We start from the raw sequence: 23491 nt of genomic DNA, 5'->3' as shown, positions 1-23491 counted from the left end.
GGTCCCACCAGTCATAACTATCAAAAATGTCTCGAGACATCACCAATGTCCCCTGGGAGACAAAATCACCCCCAATTATGAACCACTATCCTAGAAAAATGTCAGCAAATAACCAACCACATTTGGTCTGTGCTGGAGACTCACATGCAGAAGTGAAGGCAACACGGCGATTCACGGGGAGGGAGGGTCAAAATGAAATGAAACAGTACCCCCTTCTCTGTGGGGAAACATTCCAAGACCTTCAGTGGATGCCTGAAACCATGGATAGTACCGAATCGTACACAGACTATACTTTTTCACATACACGCATACCAGTAATAAAGCTTAATTTATAAATTAGGCACAGTAAGAGATCAATAACAGAAACCAGTAATAAAATAGAATTATAATATATTATAATAAGATTTATGTGAATGTGGTCTTTCTCTCAAACTCTTATTGTACTGTACTCACCTTTCTTCTTATGATGATGTGAGATGATACAATGACTACTTAACGAGGTGAAGTGAGGTAAATGATGTTGGCCTGTGAATGTAGCATTAGGCTACTAATGACCTTCTGATGATAAGGCAGAAAGAGTATCATCTGCTTTCAGACTGTGGTTGACCATGGGTAATCAACCACGGAAAACAAAACCACAGACAAGAGGGACTACTATAGGTATAAAACAACGTGCTAGAAGTATTGCAACCAAAGTACTGCTCAGGCTCCATGGGGAACATGTAAGAGTAACAAAAAATCCAGGGAGGGCACAGGGAGAAGGGAAGAAGAGCCACCACCTAAAGCTGAATGCTAAGTGTAAGTTAATCAGGCAGAGAGAAGAGCATGTTCCAGGGAAAAGGAACAAGAGGAGCACTAATAGGAGGCCAGAGAGAACACAGCACATGCAGGAAAACCTACAAGCAGCAGTAAGAGAAAAGGTTGCACGAGAACCGTGCAAACCATAGCAGGGCATCTGGCTTTAATCTGAGGTCGTGAGGGAACCACTGGCAGTTTCCACAAGGACTAACAAAATCAGATGTTAATATGGAATGATTATCCAAACCACATTCTGAATAACAGACTCTAATATGGGAGAGGGAAGGTACTAAAGCCTGCCAGTGGGAAAGCAGTTAGCTAGAGGGTCTTCATAAAGCAGAAAACAGAGGATGTGAGTGGGAGTAAGAACAGGAGAGGTGCACTTGAAAGAAAATGAGGGCAGAGATGTAACTATACTAGAGGATTCTCACACGTGAAAAGTCAAAGTGAAGGCAGACTCAAAGAAGACCCCAAGCATGTGTTTGGGCAACAAAAAAATGTGCTCACCCAGAAAGGGATTTGAGGAAATAATCTGGAGAGGGGTAGCTGCTAATATAATTTGGTTTTGATATGTTAAGGTTGTGATGTCTATGGAATAGCTGAGGTAAAATTGACCAATAGGCAGTTGTCTTTACGGGTCTGGAGTTTTAATAAAGTCATGTGGGATTCAAGAATCATCAAAATAGAAACTGCATGAAAGTATGTCAGTTGGAAAAGACTGTCGCTGGAAATTCTGTAAAAGTGAGAAGAGAAGGTCCAGGCTGGAACTGTGGGAATATTATCAACATTTAAGCTGAATTCAGATGAAAAGAGACAGAAAAGGGTTTGGGATTTGAGAAAAAAGTGATTGCACAGATACAAGAAACCTATGGGACCTTGGAAATTGTGTGCTATGAAGAATAAATGGGGAAAAATGGTCCAGTAACTTTGGAAGACCATTGGAGACTTCTTACTAAATATATTCTTACCATACAACCCCACAATCACACTCCTTGGTATTTATCCACAGGAGCTGTAAACTTATGTCCATGTAAACACCTGCACACAGATATTTAGAGCAATTAATTACTCATAACTGCCAAAATATGGAAGCAACTAAGATGTACTTCAGTAAGTGAATGAATAAATTGTGGTACATTCACATAATGAAATATTAGCACTGTAGGTAAGTAAGCTATCAACCCATGAAAAAACACAGAAGAACATTAAATGCATATGACTAAGTAAAAGAAGCCAACCAAAAAATGTTATATAGTGTATGATTCCAACTATATTACATTCTGGAAAAAACAAAACTATGGAGACTACAAAAAGATCATTGGTTGCCAGTGGTTATGGGCAGGGGCAGATGAATAGGCAAAGAGTAATCTTAGACAATGAAAATACTCTGTATGATATAATGATGGATATATGTCATTATGCATTTGTCCAAACCCACAGAATGGACAACACCAAGAGTAAACTTTAACATAAACTATGGACTTTAAGTGATTATGATGCATCAATGCAGGTTCAACAATTGTAACAAATGTACCATTCCAGTAAGCAATGTTGATAATGGGGGAGGCTATACACGTGTCAGGGCAAGAGGTATATGGCAAATCTCTAAACCTTCCTCTCAATTTTAATGTAAACCTAAAACTGCTCTAAAAATGTAAGTCAAAAAACCAACAAAAAAAGGAATAAATGGAAGGTGAGGTGAAAATAGGAGACCTGAAAATTCTTCCAGGAAGCTTGGAAATGCATATTTTAATTGCTTTCAAAGATAGAAAGGACAGCATAAAAAGACACATTTGCTCAAGTATGCACAACCTGTATGACAAAATTGAAGTTAAATAATTAAAATAAAAATGTACTCCAGACTCTAGTCTATCCTCCAACCACAGCCACAAAATTTAAATGAATTTCCTCAAGGAAGAATTTAATAGCAGTAAGATTGGTAAGATTTAGTAGAAGTTTAGGTAGTACTTTAGAATTTCTTGGCATCAATCCATGACAATCAATTTTAAGTAGTTTTGATTTAGGCAGTCACAAATTTAATGAGAACTAGCGAATATGTAAGAATACATTGAAAGCCTACTACCCACATGCTCCCTAAGCTGCTAAAGCTAATTCAAGGAAATTTTCAAGTCTGTCCTTGCTTTTGCATATTTGCAAATCAATTTCAAAACAGAAATAAGTAAAAGCCAAACTAAAAATTATAAAGCAATATATGGATAATTCCAGACTCATTGGGCATATAGCAGATATATGAGTGGAAAAGAATGATCACTTGGGGTAGCACAGCTTAGAAAATCTTTAACCAATAAAAGCAGGATTTGACCCCAACACTGTCTCTGCCTCAGCCCTGTCCCTCACTAGCTGATTACCCTAGGCAAGGTACTTAATCTATAAGTTGGAGATATAATAATGCCTAACACATTAAGCATTTAGTTAATGTTAGCTATTATTTTTAGCCCTTCCAGTAATTAATTCAAGAATTTGTTTTAAATTTTATGTTTTTAAGCTTGCATTTATTTTCACATAAAGTTTTTTTCCTTGATTTGTAAGAGGATCTGTATATAAAGGACAATGAGGAACACAACAAATGTCTTTAGCAGCCAATCAAACACACAAGCAATGTCTTAACCAGCAGAACAATTCATATATTCTTCATGTAGGCATTTCTGAGAGAAAACAAAAAAGGAATAACACCTTTAGGAAAAGATAAATAGAAACTATCACTTTAGCATATCATATTTTGAGCTCTCTTGAGCTGATAATCCCTGAAGAATGTGTACAAAGTCTCTTCACAAGGACACAGAGAGGAAATACAGCGCCCCAGACACCACCTGTTTTGGCCCAAGCCTATCAGTAAGGAACACATATTCTTTCAGAAAGGATGGTGTGTGCATGTACACACCTGTGCATGTGGGTGTGTGCATGCACATGTGTGCAGAGGTGTATGTGTGCATGCACTGGGAGAAGGGGAAAAGACAAAGTTGGGTCGGAAGAGCCTGCAGTTCATAAGCTTGTTTACATTTCATCTTTATATTACAGAATTGGATTAATGGGAAGGAAGAGCTATGAGTTTAGAACAAGAAAGATGATTATGAATTGCACCTCAGCTATTTGTTTCGTGACTTTGGATAAGTATCTTCATAGACTCTCCCATTTCTCAGTTTAAGCTTCCAAAAATGAAAAATTCTTTTAGAAATATTAAAAGAATTAATGATAATGGCTATTTATGGGGTACCTGGGTGGCTCAGTAGGTTGAGTGTCCGACTTCGGCCCAGGTCATGATCTCACAGTTCGTGAGTTCAAGCCCCACGTCAGGCTCTGTGCTGACAGCTGGCAGCCTGGAGCTTGCTTGCATTCTGTGTCTCCCTGTCTCTCTGGCCCTCCCCAGCTCACAGTCACACTCTATCTCTGTCAAAAATAAATAAACTTAAAAAAAAAAAAAAAGACACTGGCAAATCTCTAAATGTACAAAAGTATTAAAAAGATATAAAAATACATACACTAATCACCCTATCACCCTATGTCAATATTAAAAGGATACAAATTTACCTTCACAGTTTCTTTTAAATGATGCAACTGAAATTTTATGTATCTCTTTCTGCTCCTCTTTTCTTCCTTCCTATAGATATCTCTCTCCTGCACTTGGTATTTCATTAGCATTCTACTTTCTCTCTCTCTCTCTCTCTCTCTCTCTCTCTCTCTGACACACACACACACACACACCCTGATTAGTATTCTTTTTCAAGTTTTTAAATTGTATATAAAATGGTGTCTTCTGAACACAGCTCTGAATAACCTATATTTTTTTGAATCAATATTCTGTTTTTTTATACTTATCCACGTTTACACATGTAGTTCTATTTCAGTGCTACCCAATTAAAGAAGCATAAGTAATTTTAAGTTTTCTAGTAGCAACATTAAGAAAATACAAAGAAACAGGTGAAGTTAATTGTGATAATACGTTTTACTTAACCAAATATATCAAAAGATTATTGTTTCTTGTCAGGGCTCTCACCAGAATCACTTTTAGAACATTACACAGTTTGAAAGCCACTGACACATTCCAAGCTATTTGTTATGGCAGAATCCCCCCCCTTGGTACCAATGTCTGTCTTAGCTCAGGCTGCCATAACAAAACACCATAGAGTAGGTGGCTTAAAAACACAAACAAACAAACAAAAAAACCCATTGATATCTGTGAGGCTGGAGAATCTAAGATCAAGGTGACAGTCAATTTGGTTGCTGATGAGGGAGCTCTTCCTAGCTTGCAGATGGCCACTTTCTGGCGGTGTCCTCAAGGAGCAGAGAGAGAGAGAGAGAGAGAGAGAGAGACATCTCCCTCCTGTCTCACGAGGACCCCATCACCAAATATTATCCCACTGAGAGAGCTTCAACATATGAATTTGGGGGAGGGGAACAAAATTCAGGACATAGCAATCTTCTTCCACATTTTTTAAGGTTTTTATTTTAATTCCAAATAGTTAACAAACAGTGCTATATTATTTTCAGGTATACAATATAGTAATTCAACAATTCCCTATATTACCTAGTGCTTATCACGACAACTGCCATCCACATCACCTATTTAACCCATCTCTCCACCACCCTTTCCTCTGTTAACTGCCAGTTTCTCCTCTAATGAAGAGTCTGCTTCTTGGTTTGTTTGTTTTTTTTTCTCTCTCTCTCTCTCTATTTTCCCTTTGTTATGTTTCTTGAATTCCATATATGAGTGACATCATATAGTATTTCTCTTCCTCTCACTGACTTTTTTCACTTAGCATTACACTATGTAGCTCCACTCGTGGCACTGCAAATGGCAAGACTTCATTATTTTTTATAGCTGAATTAACATTCCATTGTATATACACACCACATCTTTTTTTATCCATTCATCAATCAGTGGACACTTGCACTGCTTCCATGCCTTGGCTATTGTAGATAATGCTTCTATAAACACAGGGGTGCATGTATCCCTTTGAATTAGTGCCTTTATATTCTTTGTGTAAAAATCCAGTAGTGAGATTGTTGAATCATAGGGTAGAGCTATTCTTAACTTTTTGAGGAATGTCCATACTGTTTTCTACAGTGGCTGCACCAGTTTCCACTCCCCCCAATAGTGCAAGACGATTCCTTTTGCTCCACAACCTCACAATCATTGTTTCTTGTGTTGTTGATATCAGCCATTCTAACAGGTGTGAAGTGTTATCTCATTGTAGTTTTGCTTGTATTTCCCTGATGATAAGTGATGCTGAGCATCTTTTCATGCATCTGTTGGCCATCTTGATGTCTGCTTTGGAGAAATGTCTTTTCATGTCTTCTGCCTAATTTATAAGTGAACTATTTGTTTTGGGGAGTTGAGTTCTTTATATATTTTGGGTACTAACCCTTTACCAGATATGTCATTTGCAAATATCTTCTCCCGTTCTGTAGACTGTGTTTTAGTCTTGTGATTGGCTTCCTTTGCTGTGCAAAAGATTTTTAATTTGATAAAGTCCCAATAATTTTTCCTTTGCTTCCCTGGCCTCAGGAGACATATCTAGAAAAAGTTGCTACAGCCAATGTCAAAGAGGTTACTGCCTGTGTTCTCTTCTAGGATTTTTATGGTTTCAGGTCTCATATTAAGGCCTCCAATCTATTGTGAATTTATTTTTGTGTATAGACTAAGGAAGTGGTTTAGTTTCATTCTTTCGCATGTAGCTGTCCAGTGCTCCCAACACCATTTGTTGAAGAGACTTTTTCTCAGTAGATATTCTTTCCTGCTTTGTCAATCGGCCACTGATTAATTGACCATACAGTTGAGGGTTCACTTCTGGGTCCTTTATTCTGTTACATTGATCTATATGTCTATTTTTGTGCCAGGACCATGCTATCTTCGTAATGTAACTGGAAGTCCGAAATTGTGATGGCTCCAAGTTTGCTTTTCTTTTTCAAGATTTCTTTGGCTATTTGGGGTCTTTTGTGCTTCCATAAAACTTTTAGAATTATTTGTAGTAGTTCTATGAAAAATTCTGTTGGCATTTTGATAGAGATTGCATTACATGTGTAGATTGCTTTGGGTAGTATAGACATTTTGACAATATTTGATCTTCCAATCCATGAGCATGGAACGTGTCCACATTTCTTTGTGTCATCTTCCATTTCTTTCATCAGTGTTTTACAGTTTTCAGAGTACAGGTCTTTCATCTCTTTAGTTAGGTTTATTCTTGGTATCTTATTATTTTGGGTGCAATTGTAAATGGGCAAGTTTTCTTAATTTCTCTTTCTCTTTGGAAAGTATAGAAATGCAACAGGTGTCTGTACACTGATTTTGTATCCTGTGACTTTATTGAATTCATTTATCAGTTCTAGCAGTTTTTTGGTGGAGTCTTTTCTACATAGAGTACCATATAATCTGCAAATGGTGAAAGTTGGACTTCTTCCTTGCCAATTTGGATCCCCTTTATTTCTTTTTGTTGTCTGATTGCTGTGGCTAGGACTTCCAGTACTATGTGGAGTAAGGGTGGAAGGGTGGACATCTTTGTCTTGTTCCTGGCCTGAGGGAAAAAGCTCTCAGTTTTTCCCCATTAAGAATGATGTTAGCTCTGGGTTTTTCATATATAGTCATTATGTTGAAATATGTTCCCTCTAACCCTACTACTTGAGGGTTTTTATCATGAATGGATGTTACACTTTTTCAAATGCTTTTTCTGCAGCTATTGAAATGATCATATGGTTCCTATCCTTTCTATTATTGATGTGATGTATCACAGTGATTCATTTGCAAATACTGAATAAATAGCACATGATAGTGGTGAATGACTGTTTTAATGTATTGTTGAATTCTGTTTTCTTGTATTTTGTGGAGAATTTTTGCATCTGTGTTCATCAAAGACACTGGCCTATAGTTCTCTTTTTTAATGGTATCTCTATCTGGTTTTGGTATGAGGGTAACTCTAGTCTCAGAATGAATTAGGAAATTTTCCTTCCATTTCTGTTTTTTGGAATAGTTTGAGAAGAAGAGTTCTTTAAATGTTTGGTAGAATGTGCCTGTGAAGCTTACTGGAACTGGACCTTTATATGTTAAGAGTTTTTTAAATTACTGATTCAATTTCTTTGCTAGGTCTCAGTCTGTTCAAGTTTTCTATTTCTTCCTGATTAATTTTTCAGAATTTACATGTTTCTAGGAATTTATCCATTTCTTTAAGCTTGTTTAATAGGCATATAATTTTTCATAATGTTCAAATTATTTGTATTTTTGTGGCATTGGTTGTTATTTCTCCTCATTTGTAATTTTATTTATTTGGCTCCTTTCTCTTTTCTTTTTGATAAGTCTGGCTAGAGGTTTATCAAATTTACTGATTTTTTTTTTTTTTTCAAAGAATAAGTTCCTGGTTTCATTGGTCTATCTTTTTTTAAATTTTCTATAGCATTTATATCTGCTCCAATCTTTAATAATATTTTCTTCTTTCCACTGGTTTCAAGTTTTGTTTGTTGTTCTTTTTCTAGCTCCTTTAGGTGTAAGGTTAGGTTGTTTATTTGAGATCTGTTTTGCTTCGTGAATTAAGCCTGGGTTCCTATAAACTTGCCTCTGAGTACCATTTTTACTGCAGCCCAAAGGTTTTGGACTGTTGTGTTTTCATTTGCATTTGTTTCCCATGTACTTTTTTACTTCTTTGATTTCTCGGTTGACCCATTCATGGTCTTTATTGGAGTTTCTCTTGTGTTTGATTTCCAGTTTCATAGCATTGTGGTCTTTTAGAAAAGATGCATGGTTGACCTCGATCTTTTTGACATTGTTAAGGCTTGTTTTGTGGCCTAGTATGTTACCTATGCTGGAGACTGTTCTATATGCACTTGAAAAGGATGTATATTCTGCTGTTTTAGGATGGAATGTTCTGAATATATCTGTTTAATTCATCTGGCCCAGTGTGTCATTTAAAGCCATTGTTTTCTTGTTGATTTTCTGTTTAGATGATCTACCTGTTGATGTGAGTGGGCCGTTAAAGCCTCCTCTATTATTCTATTATTTTCAATTAATTCTTTTGTTATTAACTGTTCCACGTATTTGGGTGCTATGTTGGGGTGCATATATACAATTGTTAGATATTCTTGTTGGATTGTTCCCTTTATTACTATATAAAATCCTTGTCTCTTGTTATAGACTTTGTTTTAAATTCTATTTTGTTCAATATAAGTATTTCTACTCCTGCTTTCTTTTGACATCCATTTGCATGATAAATATTTGTCCCCTCACTTTCAATCTGCAGGTGTCTTTAGGTCTAAAATGAGTTTTCTGTAGGCAGCATACAGATGGGTCTTGTTTTTTTTATCTATTCTGTCACCCTATGAGTCTTCTGATTGGGAGTTTAGTACATCAACATTCAAAGTAATTATTGATAATATGTATTCATTGTGATTTTGTTTTGTGGTTGTTTCTGAAGATTTTCTCTGATCCTTTCTTGTCTTTCATAGTTTGCTGATTTTGTTTGGTGATATATTTGGATTCCTTTCCCCTTATTCTTTGGATATTTATTAGTGGCTTTTGGTATTTGATTATGATTAGGTTTGCATATAACTTCTTCTGCATATAGCACTCTGCATTAAGTTGATGGTCATTTAATTTTGAACTAATTATTTCTGTCTCTCTCTCTCTCTCTCTCTCATACGTTTTTGGTATATGTTGTCATATTTTACAACCTCTTATTTTGTGAGCTCCTTGACTTATTTTTTTACAGACATATTTTTACTGCTTTTGTGTTTCCTACCTTCATACTGTCACTTCTGATCTCTCCTGTCCACTCAAAGAGTCCCCATTAATATTTTTGCAGGACTAGTTTAGTAGTCACGAACTCCTTTAGTTTTTGTACATAGGCTATCTGTCTTTCTCTGACTGACTTATTTCAGTTAGCATAATACCCTCCAGTTCCATCCATGTTGTTGCAAATGGCAAGATTTCATTCTTTCTCATTGCCAATTAGTATTCTACTGTACATATAAACCACATCTTCTTTATCCATTCATCAGTTGATGGACATTTGGGCTCTTTCCATAATTTGGCTATTGTTGATAGTGCTGCTATACATAATTATATAATTTGAAACAGTTTCTTAAAGAGCTTGAAATCAAATAAATGAGATATTATAAGCATGGCTCACATTAAATGTTCCAAATGGGTGAAGAACTATTTCTGTCCAATCTGAAACCAGCATAGATACTGAAAGAGATAAAACCTATACCAGGTCTCAAAGCATTGGAAAATTCTTAAATGATGAAGATGAGAAGAGAGAAGGAAGAAAGAAGAAAGCACATAAGGCAGTAAACTACAATGGATATTCAAGATATATAAAAACAAGTCTAGACAAATGAAAGTTTACAGTTCACACTGGGAAGCAAAAGATAATAAGAACAATATAACCCTACAGATTGTGTGTGTGTGTGTGTGTGTGTGTGTGTGTGTGTGTGTGTAGAGAGAGAGACAGCACACATGTTCCCTTACATAAAGACAAACCAACAGATCCATCATCCATGGGAACACGCTCTAAATTCATCATTATGATGATGAATTTGGGCAAATTCATTCACATCCTTTGAATGTGGCTTCTTGGTACCAGTAACTGATCTGAGTGAGTGGTAAAGTCCATGCATTCAGACTTGTTTCTATTCCCAACCCCACTAATGAAATGCTCTAACAAATTAAGTTTTGACAACATCTTCATGTACTGAAAGTAATTCAATACACTAAGTGTTAATTCTTTTTTGGCCTACTACTTTAATAATCACTATTCTAAAATTGTTTGGTAACCAAACAGTGCTAATTAAATACGACAGAGGAAGAGTCAGTTGGTTCAAGTGAACCAAGAGGCCAAATTTCTTGCCACTAAGGATAGTGGTGCTACTAACTGAAATAGAGAACACATTCAGGAACAAAGAAAGGGAAAAGAAAATATTATTTCCAAGACAGGGAGTTTTAAATGATCACAGAACTAGCACAGAGAGAGCCATCTGGCAGGAGGCTGAAATGCAGCTGCTTAGCAAAAAAGTCACTGGAGAAGAAATGATCCAAGACTCTGATCTTTAAAATACCTGTGTTGTGGACATGGGTGAGAACAAACCAGCCACAGCATTCATCCTCCTGAGCTCCTTGAACATGAAGGTATATTTATGTGATTGTAGCCTCATCATAGAGGCAACCTCCCTCAGGTTGCATGATAGGGACCACAATGACTCCATGACTTCCATTACTTTCAGGGATTCTTTATTTTGATACTCTTTAATACTGTACAGCAAAATGAAGAGTAAAAAGACCCCACTGTTTCTCTCCTTTAAAATCTGCCAGTTATTTGGTTATGCAAGCAACATTTGGGCAACAGGAAGAGTTGGGATAAAATAAGAAGCATGTACACATACTTAGGTAAACTGATTTAAAGAATAGTAATAAAAAAAATCCTACAATTTTCTAAATAGGTGGATATTCCACAATCACTGTCTTTTTCCTTTAAAAATATAAATTTTAAGTAACTATAATAAATTTTAAACAATGCTCTCTGCAATTCATCTGATAACCTTGAAGCCAACTTAATCCTATCTACAAATTTCTTCATGGAATGCTCAGGAAAGATTCTTGTTAGTGATATCCCTGAATAATTAAAGAACTACCCCTGAACTGAAGTGTCCCAATTTCTTGATTTGATGTAAATCAAATCTAAATCTAAATGCATGTCTACATGAGTAGGGTCCTCTTAGATAAAAATTGTGTCTACTAACAAAATCAAAAAGCAGAAGATAAGCAGATTTAAATAGTGCCTCCGTGGTAAATTTACAATGACAAATGAAACAAATCGGCCAGGTAAAAAAACACTGCTCTCTAAAATTTAAAAATTAAAGCTTTTACTTCTGAATTCACCAAAAGCAACAGCACAATACTGGTAATAAATAACTACTTCTTTATTTTTAAATGACACCTTTATAGCTACTTACTCACTCAGCTGGTAAAACAAAGAAAAGGAAATAGGAACTAAACTAAAATCACTCTTTCAGATAACCAACTATAAGTCTAAACGGCTCACCTGACTCATATTTCATGCAAAACAAAAGTCCCAAGCCCTTGTTTTCACAGCCCAGATGAGAAGGTGTCCATGAGAGGAAGGGAGGCAGGCTGGGAGTGGGGGTCATGGAAGACCCCTCGTATACCTGCAGGTGAGGGGGCAGGTGCTGGCTGCACCCTGACTCGCAGGGCCAGGCGTGTTCCCCATGCCACATCCTGTAGTCATGGTTTCTGCTGAGGACTCTCACTCAATTACTGACCAGGTCCAGGCCTGCCCTTGTAAGATCTCATGAGATCACCAAGAGCCGGGCTATACTAAAGTCACCATGTTTAGCCTGGGTTCAGACTCCCTTTCTTAAAGCCCACTACAAATGAGAACAGTCAATGGCATTTTAAAGAAAGAACACAAGAATTCTAAGACCCTGACTGCCTAGAAGCTTTTACATCTAATAATAACCGTGAAATGTTTTTTTAAAATGTTTATTTATTTATTTTTGAGAAATAGATAGAGGGAGAGCACAAGCAGGGGAGGGGCAGAGAGAGAGGGAGAGAGAGAATCCCAAGCAGGATCTGCACTTGCAGCAGAAAGCGAGATGCGGGGCTCAATCCCACAAACTGGATGATGATCTGAGGTGAAATCAAGAGTCGGACACTTAACTCACTGAGCCACCTAGGTGCCCCTAACCACTAAGTGTTGTTATGAGAGGTGGACAGTGAGGGCAACAGCAAAAACGCCACAGAAAATAAGCCACGGCAGCTGTGGCAAATAAAATCACAAAAACTAAGACAGCTCTTAAAAATTAAGGGGAATGAAAGACGACTGGTGGCTAATAAACCAACAAAATTAGTTAGCAAATGCTTTCATTTCCACTCCCAAGACTAAAATGGGATTCATTCATTTAACAAATTAATTGAGTGCCTCCTGTGTATCATTCTGGGTACAATGGATATAATGGGGGGGGGGGGCACCAAAATTTGTATCCAAGTGGTCTTTAAATTTCAATGCAATCACACACACACACACACACACACACACACACACACACACACACCTGAATTGGGCTCTTCTCTGGCTATTAATCAAGAACTGCTCAGCTGTGTGGAAAAGGATAGCAAAACCACCAAAAATGGATTGATTATATATATATATCAGACTCCCAGCTAATAGAATTTTATTTTCTATTGGGATTAAAAATCAATGAACACAGCACAATTCTAGACAAGAAGGTCTTAAACTACTGATAGGAGATATACTTTCGCCATTTGCTTGATATATTTGTGATTGAAACTTTATCCATGAAAACTGGAGCCAGCTAGTGAGGAAAAACAAGACCTATAGGTTTTCTCACACACTGAAGAAAAAAAACAAATCTTTTCTGAGGTAAACAGGTTTAACAAGCTACACCCATGGTCACGCCTCTGTAAACCACTTGGCTTGCCTTCCTCAAATATGTTTCCAACCTCAAATTCCAGCCCGATGAGAACAACAGAACTCAAGTCCTATCACCTTGGTTCACAAAAGCACCATTCCACCTCATCTTAAGGTCCAAAGAGTCTGCTCTAAGGAACCCAAAGAGAAATAGAAACAGCAGGGCAAAGGTGCACTTTAAGAGAAAGGGAGACAGAAATTACAATGCTCTAGAAGGAACCTGCTGGGTCAGTCACAGTTCACCAAGCAGCAGCTCTGAGCATAGGCCAAAGGGCAGAAATCCGCAGACAAGTGGAGACCTGCTCAGAACAAGGCCGCCGTAACCCGGCTACTGTGATTACAGAGGACAAGAGAAGTACCTCCTTCTCCAAGAAAGACAGCGTATAACTGTGGAAAATGGAAATGGTCTGTGACACAACCTATTCGGCCGTTCTCTGTTTTAAAATATGTTCAGAGACAGACACAGCGTGAGTCTTTCTGCAACACTGCCGTCCAGCACACCCGGGCAGTGGCAGCATACCTTGTTCCTGGTCTGCTGGAGGCTGAAGGGTCCTCAAAACTGATCCTCAAAACCGGGGCCTCAAAATTAAGAGAAGCCCAAATCACAGCACGTTCTAAAAAGTAATCTGTTCATTAATGCGAATGGAACCAGAGGCAGGACACACGGGTTGTTTCTGGTTAGAAGCGAGGCTCTGTTTTTATTCAAGATAAAGAATTGAAATCTTAGACAATGGTGGACTGGGGAGGGAAAAAAAGGGAAGAGATTCAGAGGGGCCTAGAGAAGGCAGAAAGCTTTAACAGAAACAAGCCAGGTAAGTGTCCTGAGAGAACAAAGGCCATAAACAAAAGCAAAAACAGTACAATTGCAAGGACACAGCCCTATACAGTGGACCGGGATGTGCACCTCCAAACACAAGTTCCATGAGATGTTAATAGGTATCAAATCAGTTTGAATAAACTAGGCTGGATAAAATTGAATTGCTGTAAGATTTCTCAAGAGCTTTTAAGCATTGTGAACTCTAAGAGGGGGCTGTAATACGCAGTGTTTCCTAAACATATCTGACTACGGTTTGCCCAGTTTTTCACCGAGCATTTTGTGAAACGGAAAATTTTAAACACTTTATACTTTAATCATTTTAATGGAAATACCTCAGAAATGAGTTTTCCATAACTTACTCTACTTCTATCAATACAGTTTAATATTTTCTCGACAACTTACAATTATTCTTGTGGATAACCATTATTTTAGACTGTGAAGTAATGTGCTTCTGCATATGCCAGATGGGTTTCTTTCCCTCTGTCTACAGGCTTTTGGCTGGCCTCAACCTTACCTGGCCCAAGTCTGCTCCTAGCAGCCTTTCTGATGGACTATCAAACTCATGGAACTCTTGCTTGCCTGGGGTTTAGAAACCAGGAAACAGCAAGGCTCAGTGTTGGACATCAGAAGACTAATTAGTAAGATACGGATTTTGCCATTTAGAGATGTATATCTGGCTACTTTTTCACAACTGAGTTGAGCCACTAATAGCCCAAAATACTAACTGCAGAGCAAATCAACTATCAGTTATTTCAGAGGCCCAGGGCCTCCTTCTAGTCCAAGGTTACATGAAAAGGCCCTCATCAGATTTCAGTCAGATGACTCTAACCATAACATATACCTACATGAAGACGCTTCCTTAAAATAATCAAATCTGATCAAATAATCCTCACAAGACTTCTTGTGAGGCAAGGCAAAATAGGCACTCTGAAACAGAGGAAGATTAAATGATTTATTTGTTAATGCCCAGAGCTATACAAGTTAAGGGAATAATCTCGGGAATCCCCACTATCTACACAGTATCCTACACAAATAATACCAGGCTCTGTCTAGAAAATGCCAGCCAAAAGAATAGGGGGAAAATGCTATACTCACACACACACACACACATACTCATATATACATATGCATGTATATACATTTAACTTCAGCAAAAAAGGCAAAATCAATGATCTCTAAAGAAGAAATTTGTCTTGTGTACTTTCCCATAACTATGAGGTTCAATAAAGGTGATACATCAAGGACTTTAATAAAGGAATTTAAAAGGTACAATGTTTCATAATGCTTATTTCATCATTATTTCAAAAACTAAGAGATAATATTTAATATAGTGTTGGGAATTTTATTGGCCACGATGAGCTAAAACAATATTATGGAGATAAGTCATCTCTGAAAACGATTAATCTTTGACATTCATGCAAGAACATGAACTGTGAAAAAGAGTGCCAGATTGTTTCAGTCTCTGTAAAAATGAGGAAGAGCAAAAGTAGTCCTGGACACCTCACTCCTGAGAACATATTTGGTTTAAACTGTAAATTCATACAAAACAATGTTTATTTTGGTGAAACTTTAAAGACCCATGATGTTATAAAGTTATCCTGGGGTTTTTATGAAGTCATGTAGGTAATTTCTTACTTGAAAATAAAAGATAATGCTGACTAAAATAATCAAATCACTAAAAGAATATATTTGAAATATAATTATAACTAGCAGAAAATTTACAACTAGCAACCATTTTGTGTTTGCTTCTGAACACAAATTTTGTGTTTTTGAACACTTATTATGGGGTGTTCGTGAAGTGTTAACTCAGGTTGAATTGGTACAACCATGTGCATTTTCAGAAGGGCCTATTTTCCTGCCTGGCCCTTGACTGGCACATGTGAATTGATCTGTTGGGAGTATTCTGACAGAAATGTTTTGCACACTCAGTGCCTTGGCCACATTGTACAATTTTGTCTAGACAGTCTGTGCAAACAATGTAATTTATGGTGAACATCTGCTTTCCTTCTGAGGGACTGGAGTTTCAGTCATTGCAGTCAGTCACACAAGCACAGTTACCTACATGATGGAACCCCAACAGAAACCAAGTGAGCTTCCCTGGTAGACAACACTTTGCACACGTTGCTGCAAAATTCATTGCTAAAGGAATCAAGTGTGTACTCTGCAATTCCCCTAGGAGAGGACTCTTGAACACTTGAGACTGCTTTCCATTTGTGTTGTTTCTGATGTACCTTATCCTTTTGCTAACTTCTTTGTGTCCTTTGCTATAATAAACCACAGCCTTAAGAATAATGACTTCCAAGTCCTATGATTCCTTCCAGCAAACCCCTAGGCCTGAGGATGGTCTTAGGGATCCCAGACACATAGTTTATAGGATTTTATTAATTTTAACACATTTCCATCACTTCAGTAGAGTCAGGGGTACCAACTAATCTAATCCAGGTAATCAGGGATAGCTGGATACATTTCTTTTCATAAAGTATATTCAAGACCTAGAAAGGTATCAGTCCCCATCCATGGAAGCCATTTAAGGTTAAATGAATATGGTTTTAAAGCAAATCGCCATCTACAAATTTTCTGTAAAGGACCATACAGTCGCTATTTTAGACTTTTGGGCCATACAATGTCTTTTATAAATACTGAACTCTGACATTGTAGCATGAGAGCAACCACAGACAACACCTACACTAGTGAGGGTGGCTGAGTTCCAATAAAAATTTGCAAAGACAGGCACGGGGCTTGATTTGGCATGCAAGCTATAGTTTGCCAACCCCATTGCAGAATGATTGTGTTTCAAGAAAAATGACTTTTCTCAATTTCTATTCTAGGTAAGGGAAACCACAGATAAAAAAAAATAATAAAATGACAACAACAACAACAAGAGAAATGAAACTAAGGAAAATACCAAGATTTCTTTTCTCATCATTCAGTGCACCTTTAATATACTGCAATAAACTAAATTGCCTAAATTAGAAGTCTAAAGAGATTTTATTTTATTATTATTTTTTTTAATGTTTATTTATTTTTGAGAGAGACAGAGCGTGACAGGAGGAGCAGGAGAAAGAGGGAGACACAGAATCTGAAGCAGGCTCCAAGCTGTCAGCACAGAGCCCAGCACTGGGCTCGAACTCACAAACTACAAGATCATGACCCGAGCTGAAGTCAGAGGCTTAACCGACGGATCCACCCAGGTACCCCAGAAGTCTAAATAAATTTTAAAGTTCAACTTAGTATTTACTTGTACCCACTGTGGCCTCAGCACAACAGAAGTTATGAAGGGAAAACCCAAATATAAGACTGGTCACTGGCACTGGGATATCCCTAGACTGATTGACATTCTCCTGTATTGGTTTTCTATTATTTTATTAACAAATTACCAAAGCACTGAACTCAGTCACTTAAAACAACACCCATTTATTAGCTTTGTTCTATTATTCAACCTTTATCTGGACAAACAGGAGTTCAGGCATGGCATGGTAAGTACTCTACTCAGTCTCCCAAGGCTAAAAACAAGGTGCTGGCTGGCTGCTTTCTCATCTGGAGCTCAGGATCATCTTCCAAGCTCATGTAGTTGTGGCAGGCAGGACTCAGTTCCTTGCATTCCTTGTAGTTGTCAGACTGAGGTCCCTGCTTTCTTAATGGCAGTCATCTGCGGGCAGCTCTCAGCTCATATTACTTTCCACAAGAGATAATCTTTTTCCTCTGGCATCCTCATATACCTTCCTATAACTGGTTCTTATAATCAAAATTTAAAACATTTAATCTGCCCAATAACTGCATTATTACTCAATGAATATCTCAAAGTATGCCTAATAAAATTAAAGCCCCTAAAAATTAGTGAGAGATTTTTGAAATGAGCTTTTTCTTAGAAAGGATCGTATCTTAAGAACATTTAAGATGATAGATTTCCTGTGATTGAAACAGACTTTCTGGAACACTGGACCAACATTAATATGAATCTAAGCATGCAGGCAATATGTAACTTTGAATAAAGTCAAACTGAAAAAGCCTTTTTATTATGGTAGGCTCTTAATAACACTTGTAACAATCCAAAATTTATACAATCCCTTCCTTCATCATCCACATCTTACTGATTTAATGACAACCGTCATAAAAGAAATGGAACAAAATAAGAAATTTTTAATAGCTTGAGAATGTAAAACTGTTAGAGATATTTCCTTAGAGGCCCTGCTTAAAATTTTTTTTTTTTTGTTTTCTTAATGGCTATTAATAAATAAAGAGACATTAGACAAAGAGAATCACATGCCTAGAGAACTGCCTACCAGTTTTGGCTACAAATCCACCTGGCCTCATCTATTAAAAATTAAACATTGTCTATTTTTTTTTGTTTATTTATTATTTTGAGAGAGAGACAGACAGAGTGTGAGTAGGGGAGGAGCAGAGAGAGAGGGAGACACAGAATTCGAAGCAGGCTCCAGGCTGAGCGTTAGTTAGCACAGAGCCTGACTCGGGGCTCAAACCCCATGAACTGTGAGATCGTGACGTGAGCCGAAGTCAGATGCCCAACTGACTGAGCCAACCAGGTGCCCCAACATTGTCTATTTTTAAAATGGCTTTCTTGAAATGGATGGCTTTGCCTCCTTGATTAAAATAGGTATAACTGAAAGCATACTTGTCCAGAACAAATCAGAAGATTAAAATTCAGCTCTTTAGGAAAGCATCTAAAACTAAACTGTCACAACAAGGACCAGGGTAGAGAAAAATAGGAAGATACTCTTTCTGCTAGACACACATTAAAAAAAAAAAAAAAAAGAACAAAAGTCAACCTAGATAGATATCTAGACTTCAAACTGAAATAAATAAGACTTGTAAAATAATTAAACCCAAACAATTTGGAAATATAACCCAAATGGGGAAATTTATATTTTTATTGTTTTCTAGGTAATAAAGTTTAATTGCTTTTGAGTAAATACAGTTTACTTCAGAAGTTTATATAGACAACAAAGGATATACACACACACAAAAAATGAGGTGGCTGTTTATAATAGAAGTGGTTTCTATTATGCCATTTTTAACTTCTAGAGAAATATTTATCTATTTTATTTTCTTCTTCGGAAATCCTCTTTGACTGACTCTCCTTAATACTATTTTTAAAAAAAGAAAAAGATGGCTCAGTTGAAGGTACCAACACACCTAAAATGAGTCAAACAAATTAACCTACAAGAGCACATGGCAACAAGAACAGGTCAACTTTTATTAAAGAAAAAAAAACAATATCAAAAACAATAACGTGATTGACAATAGCACTTCAAAAGTAAGCCTTAGGGTTAAGCACTTTCCACAATTTATTTCTCCTAGGCCTATGCCCCTGAACATCTATTGTTATCAGAATTTCATTATCTTTCACAATTTCTCTTAATTTGGAATTTCAAGAAATGGAACTTATGCCAGAAAATGTTTCAACACAATCAAATATTAACATGAGTTCAGTAGAAATTTTAAACAGTGGTAACTTGGGCCTACCATTAAAATCCTCCTTAATTTGTAAATTCAATACAATGACTGACTTATTTTGAATCTATTGAAAATCACTGAATTGATCTGGTTTGGAGCAAATACTTGGAAAGCCTACATAATGAAAAGCATTGACTTTTTTCTAAAAATAAACAAACAATTACTTTCAACTAGACTACTGTCAAATTTTACACCTGGAAATCTCAAATGCTTTGAATGCTTTTCCCCTACAAACAACCAAAATCAGGCTAATTACTAAAGTATACCAACTCATATATTCACTTTTCTCCACACTTATAGGGTAAAACTTATATTTGATTAGATATGTTTATTTATTTTTTCTCATTCTTTTTTTTACATTTTTACTTAATTTTATATATATATATATATATATATATATATATATATATATATATAATTTATTGTCAAATTGGTTTCCATACAACACCCAGTGCTCATCCCAACAGGTGCCCTCCTCAATGCCCATCACCCACTTTCCCCTCTCCCCCACCCCCCATCAACCCTCAGTTTGTTCTCAGTATTTAAAACTCTCTTATGGTTTACGTCCTTCCCTCTCTGTAACTTTTTTTTTTTTACCCTCTTCCCCTCCCCCCCTGGTCTTCTGTTAAGTTTCTCATGATCCACATATGAGTGAAAACATATGTATCTGTCTTTCTCTGCCTGACTTATTTCACTTAGCACAACACTCTCCAGTTCCATCCACGTTGCTACAAATGGCCAGATTTCATTCTTTCTCATTGCCCAGTAACATTCCATTGTATATATAAACCACATCTTCTTTATCCATTCGTCAGTTGATGGACATTTAGGCTCTTTTCATAATTTGGCTACGGTTGAAAGTGCCACTATAAACATTGGGGTACAAGTGCCCCTATGCATCAGCACTCCTGTGTCCCTTGGGTAAATTCCTAGCAGTGCTATTGCTGGGTCATAGGGTAGATCTATTTTTAATTTTTTGAGGAACCTCCACACTGTTTTCCAGAGCAGCTGCATCAGTTTGCATTCCCAACAGTGCAAGAGGGTTCCCGTTTCTCCACATCCTCTCCAGCATCTATAGTCTCCTGATTTGTTCATTTTAGCCATTCTGACTGGCATGAGGTGGTATCTAAGTGTGGTTTTGATTTGTATTTCCCTGATGAGGAGCGACGTTGAGCGTCTTTTCATGTGCCTATTGGCCATCTGGATGTCTTCTTTAGAAAAGTGTCTATTCATGTCTTCTGCCCATTTCTTCACTGGATTTTTTTTTTTTTTCCGGGGGTGGAGTTTGGTGAGTTCTTTATAGATTTTGGATACTAGCCCTTTGTCTGATATGTCATTTGCAAATATCTTTTCCCATTCCATCGGTTGCCTTCTAGTTTTGTTGATTGTTTCCTTTGCAGTGCAGAAGCTTTTTAGCTTGATGAGGTCCCAATAGTTCATTTTGCTTTCAATTCCCTTGCCTTTGGAGATGTGTCAAGTAAGAAATTGCTGTGGCTGAGGACAGAAAGGTTTTTTTCCTGCTTTCTCCTCTAGGGTTTTGATGGTTTCCTGTCTCCCATTCAGGTCCTTTATCCATTTTGAGTTTATTTTTGTGAATGGTGTAAGAAAGTGGTCTAGTTTCATTCTTCTGCATGTTGCTGTCCAGTTCTCCCAGCACTATTTGTTAAAGAGACTGTCTTTTTTCCATTGGATAGTCTTTCCTGCTTTGTCAAAGATTAGTTGGCCATACTTTTGTGGGTCTAATTCTGGGGTTTCTATTCTATTCCATTGGTCTATGTGTCTGTTTTTGTGCCAATACCATGCTGTCTTGATGATGACAGCTTTGTAGCAGAGGCTAAAGTCTGGGATTGTGATGCCTCCTGCTTTGGTTTTCTTTGTCAATATTACTTTGGCTATTTGGGGTCCTCTGTGGTTCCATACAAATTTTAGGATTGCTTGTTCTAGCTTCAAGAAGAATGCTGGTGCAATTTTGATTGTAATTGCATTGAATGTGTAGATAGCTTTGGGTAGTATTGACATTTTAACAATATTTATTCTTCCAATCCATGAGCATGGAATGTTTTTCCATTTCTTTGTATCTTCTTCAATTTCCTTCATAAGCTTTCTATAGTTTTCAGCATACGGAACTTTTACATCTTTGGTTAGGTTTATTCCTAGGTATTTTATGGTCCTTGGTGCAGTTGTAAATGAGACCAGTTTCTTTATTTGTCTTTCTGTTGCTTCATTATTAGTGTATAAGGATGCAACTGATTTCTGTACATTGATTTTGTATCCTGCGACTTTGCTGAGTTCATGGATCAGTTCTAGCAGACTTTTGGTGGAGTGCTCTAAATAAGTGTTACACATGATAGTCCCTATAACTTTTGAAATAAAAACGGTTAATTTAGGGGATTAGCCCATGGAATTTTTTAAAAACATGTTTTTTTTTTTTAATTAGGACTTTCAATTAAGAGAAAGTTGTAATCTTCATGATTTATCTTTAATTAAAACTAGCAGCACTATTTGAAATACTACTTCTCTGATGACTACAGATTTTCAATCAAGCTTTATAATTCCATTTCAGGAATATGTTCCATAGCAGTGATCTGAATATTTTACTGTTTACCCCCATTTCCCACAATTACATCACTAGCTTGATAATTAAGGAATGCATTCCTGAAGAACCTTATTCTAATTCTAATACCTCTTCCTTTTCATTTTCTTTACACCTACCACAGTACTTAACTCCAGCTAAGAATTTTGGACATTGTGTTAGTTCTTTCAGATTACATACCATTTGGAAAAGTATTATTCCTGGCAGAAAATGACCGACTTTTGACACTGATTCACTTAAAAGAAATTTTAATTCATTGTCATGTACATAAAAAGAAATGCTCTAGTCAATATGGGAAATATACGAGTGAACAAGACATCTTCATATTGATGCAGAGGAAAATGAACTGCCACTTGAGTCAGAGACCTGTAAATTCTGACTTAATTTGTAGTAAATTCTAGCTTCAGTATCTACTAGTGGTATAACCTGGATAAAATTTTTAACCATTCTGAGCCTCAATGTCTCAAATTAGAGAAGAAGAACAATAATATCTACTTCACAAAGTCATCATGAGGATTAAAAGAGCATAAAAAGCACTGTAAGGTATTTAAGAACAGGGACAGTATCCCTGATGCCGAGCACTGGTTATGCAAATTGCAAAACTTTCTATCCTTATCTGCCAAGCAAACTTTAATTACATGTATACTATATACCAGGCATTGTTCTAGCTGGGGACAAAAAATAAATGAGACAGTTAAGCTTGACCTCAAGAAACTTACAATGTTGAGGAAGGAAAGGAAAAGCAAACATATCAGTGGCATAAAGAGTAACAGGTGTTACAGAAGACATGGGGCAGGGGAGGATACACAGGGAGCAAGACCAAGTTTATGGGCAAGGAAGTTTGATGGGAAAGTCTTCCCAGAAGAAGTGACTTAAAAATGCGTCCATCTTTCACAGGTGAGGCAGAGGTTGGCAGGAAGAGAGCACTCTAAGCAAAGACAACAGCAAGGGCAGAAATATGGAGGAATAAGGAGGCTATCAGGTTTGGGAAGCTGTGATGTAATCAGTATGGCAGAGCCAGAGGGCAAATGATATATGGAATTAGGATAAAAGTGATTACCATAACCCAGAAAGTTCCAGGCAGAGATTTCTAACCACCTGGTAGAATTTAGCCATTTATGAGTGATGCCTACTCCCACCCGCCTTTGGAAGCAACCTACTATAATGCCAGAGGCTTTATTTTCATGATCTCTTTTGATCATTACTATAGTCCCATAAGATAGGTTTTTTGTTTTGTTTTTTTTTTTTTTTTTATACACACTTTACAGAGAAGGCCCAAAAAGGTTAAGTTATTTGCTTCCAGGTACAGAGTAACAACAACTGGGACTCCAACCTGGCTCACGTGAAACCATGTCA

General features: G+C 37.0%; 1 protein-coding gene across 4 annotated transcripts in view; it reads right to left on the bottom strand.

The window, feature by feature from the left end:
• The window catches only part of SPIDR (scaffold protein involved in DNA repair), a 487708-nt gene that overhangs the window by 315109 nt on the left and 149108 nt on the right, over positions 1-23491 (bottom strand). The gene's annotated exons all lie outside the window — the stretch shown is intronic.

This window comes from Panthera tigris, chromosome F2 (genome assembly GCF_018350195.1).
Source record: "Panthera tigris isolate Pti1 chromosome F2, P.tigris_Pti1_mat1.1, whole genome shotgun sequence".
Lineage (NCBI taxonomy): Eukaryota > Metazoa > Chordata > Mammalia > Carnivora > Felidae > Panthera > Panthera tigris.
Note: the sequence above shows the minus strand (reverse complement) of the source record. Positions and strands in the feature narration are given on the sequence as shown.